Source organism: Haliotis rufescens, unplaced genomic scaffold (genome assembly GCF_023055435.1).
Source record: "Haliotis rufescens isolate VD_foot unplaced genomic scaffold, xgHalRufe1.0.p SCAF_1, whole genome shotgun sequence".
In the NCBI taxonomy this organism is placed as follows: domain Eukaryota; kingdom Metazoa; phylum Mollusca; class Gastropoda; order Lepetellida; family Haliotidae; genus Haliotis; species Haliotis rufescens.
In genome coordinates, this window is record NW_025963779.1 from 80024704 (window position 1) to 80028545 (window position 3842).

Consider the following 3842-nt stretch of genomic DNA (forward strand, 5'->3'; position numbering starts at 1 on the left):
AGATAACCAGTCGTAGAAAGATGACATGTGTTTATGGTGCAACAGGAATGATAGTAACGTTAACCGTTCAAGGTCATTCAAGGCGCTTGGAACAGTTAAATATTAAATTCGGTTTATTGACTTACTAAACTGATTGAGTTATTAGTATTTTATCCAACGTATAAAATGCGTGCTGGGGTGCAATGTTCGAAATATGGGATTTTACTACCACTTCATATACCACGGGAACGATTGTGGCGTTCAATACATTTACCACGAAACTACTTGGAAACGATAAATAAAAAGTACTATCGATCGAGCGCAATTTTCAGTAATAAAAAATATTCGTTTTTGACCGAAATTATTGAGGAAATAAAACTTTGGAGATTCGTTTGAGACTTCTTTTTTATTGTAAGAACAAAACATGAACAGTTACTCCATCTTTATACTTCTCAGCAAACACTGAAGGGGATGCTCATACACTGGTATATAATCGTTAAGCATATAGAGAGTGATATCGAGTAATGCAAAAAGGATGAAAGACACTACCTAACTCGTGGACTGAGTACGTCACAATAGAATTCCCGATATACACACGTTCACGATCTTGATTAAACATAGCTCACAAAACAATTAAATGGTTTAAATGGGTTCAAATCTAAATTCGCATTGAGCGGTGGTAGAATTAAAGTGTCGCTCCTTAAAACATGTACACATGTATTCACATGTATTCCCAAGCATACACTCGTGTATGACTCATTGGAATAACGGCTTAACCCCAATTGTTGACCGTAGTATATTTTCTTATATAGCCAATAAAAGAGTTACTTACAACTGAACAACCTTGTGTTTATACTGATCAATAACATGGTCCTGTGTAGGTTCTTGGTCCTATTCGTTAGTCTATGTTTTTCTCTTACACTGACGATATACATTATGCATGACATAGCTCACACCGATCGGTCGCGAGTCGTGACGCGGCATTTTAGGCAAGTGTCACTCGGTTCGCACGCTGAAGGTCAACAAAATTTAAAATGAGGGGAGGTGAAATGACGTTTTACGCGACGTTATTGCACATGTGAGAGAACCTGTGTGAACTTGATCCAGATAACCAGTTGTAGAAAGATGACATGTGTTTATGGTGCAACAGGAATGATAGTAACGTTAACCGTTCCAGGTCATTCAAGATGCTTGGAACAGTTACATATTAAATTTGGTTTATTGACTTACTAAACTGATTGAGTTATTAGTATTTTATCCAACATATAAAATGCGTGCTGGGGTGCAATGTTCGAAATATGGGATTTTACTACCACTTCATATACCAGGGGAACGATTGTGGCGTTCAATAAACTACCTGGAAACGATAAAAAAAAACGTAATATCGATCGAGCGCAATTTTCAGTAATGAAAAATAATCGTTTTTGACCGAAATTACCGAGTCGTGACGCGGCATTTTAGGCACGTGTCACTCGGTCTCTGGCTGAGAGAAGTGACATGAAGGTCACCAAAATTTATAATGAGGTGAGTTGAAATGACGTTTAACGCGACGTTATTGCACATGTGTAGCGACGTGCACGTGAGAGTGTGTTTGTGGGTGTGGCTGCTTATACTAGTCCGGACTAATGCCGATTTTATAGTGCTAGCCCACTGAGATACCAGGGCGCAGTACACAGTATACTGACTCTGAGCCGACCAGTCCTTGTTTTATCCCATTAATGCCGAGCGCCAGACAAGGTAACGACAAGAACCATCTCTTAACGCCTTTTGGTAAGACGTGGCCGGGGACCGAACCCGCGGCTTTCCGCTCTGCGGGCAGACGCTCTACCACTCGACCACGGAGTCGATAAAATTTGAAATATATACATGCATTTTCATAAGCAAGCGTCTGAAGTTCGGGACACGAACCTACAGTTATAGGTTTCTGGTACGGAGAAGAGACGCAAATCAGGTTTAGGGGGTGGCATAGTTGATTGCAGTGCTCCAGCAATGTAGTTCACCTGGTTATGAATTAAGGTTGGTGCCAGCATTGTCAGCATTTTGCTTCATTACTGACTGGGTTGGTGAGGTATTGGTAAAAGCCTTCGCTCGTCATTCTGATGACACGGGTTTCATTCCCCACATGGGTACAATGTGTGAAGCCCATTTCTGGTGTCCCAACCCGTGTTACTGCTGGAACTTTGTAAAACTATACTCACTCACTCAATACTGACTGCTGTTTCACAAAATAGAACGTGAGTATGTTAACTGACAAAAGCAATGTGCGACTCACCACGACATAACACGTTTTACTGCCTTTAAACCTGACAAACCTGAAATGGAACTAAATTATATATAAACTATCCCAGGGACAGAGGGGTATGCTGTAGAAAGCCCCTGTATGAAGCTTATTGTACGAATGGCCATTAAAAAAGGAGCACGCTGCTAGATAAGTGGGAGGTAATCGTCAAGTGATGAAGGTCTCAGAGACCATTACCACTTTGGAGGAACAACCGAGCACGGGTATGGTGCTGTGAAGCCTGAACTCATCCCAACTATCATAGATTCCTGTGGCCTTGACGACCCAGTCAGAGGTGAGGTGAGGTTAAATTTGGTTTAACGTCTCGTCCAAGATTATTGCACTTATATAGCGACGTGCATGCACGTTAGTGTGTGTGTGTGTGTGTGTGTGTGTGTGTGTGTGTGTGTGTGTGTGTGTGTGTGTGTGTGTGTGTGTGTGTGGCTGCTTGTACTAGTCCGGACTGATGCCGATTTATAGTGCTAGCCCACTGACATACCATGCCGCAGTTTAGCATGAATACCTCACTCAGACACAGTATACTGACTCTGAGCCGACCAGGCCTTGTTTTAGCCCCTTAATGTCGAGCGCCAGACAGGGTAACAACAAGTACCATCTTTTAACGTCTTTTAGTATGACGCGGCCGGGGATCAAACCCCGGACCTTCCGCTCTACGGGCGGACGCTCTACCAATAGACCACGGAGGCGGATGTTCGATGAGGAGACTTAACTCAGGTTATTAAATAATCACTCATGAAGAACACCTGACAAACATATCAATATGTGTATTAGAGGACAGGTAACAAAGAAACGGAAGGACAATCGAAAAACAAATTAAATTTTGATGATATAAATCAAATCAATGTCGAACACCTGGCGCCCAATACAATTCAATGTACAATGAAACGTTAAACGTCATTCAAGTCTACAGCTGAAAACGTTATTTCGAATCTGGGCATATGTGTATGTAAATGGAATACATTTACCGACAGGTGTGCCTTTGTCTCATAACGTACTGATTCACCATCGGGAACAGTGCGAAGTGGTCTGGGGTTCACCAATTCACCACTTACGGCCAGAGTCGCGTCCCTATCATGGATCCTCTAGTCGGGTGTTGTCATACCAGATTTGCCTCGAATATGAGTCATGGTTTGTCATCATCATGCATGTTTTAACTTGTCATGAAGACACGCGCCAGATGCTTTCTATCCACGTGTAGCTGTAATTAACAGGTACTGTTCGAGTGACGTTAATTCCAACTCACTCACGACCAGATATAAATTAACAGTTCTTCGACTACGCCTGGAGGTTGGACGGCATAGCTATCTCTTCGTTCCACAATTGATCACCCAGGCCTGACTTATCTGCTGTAAGTGTGACCAGTATAGCTGACTCTCATGTCCACTGTGTCACCCAGGTCTAATTAACTGCGTTAATGTTTGTTTGTTTGTTTGTTGTTTAACGCCGCACTCAGCACTATTCCAGCTATATGACGGCGGTCTGTAAATAATCGAGTCTGGACAAGACAATCCAGTGATTGACATCATGAGCATCGATATACGCAATTGGGATACGATAACATGCA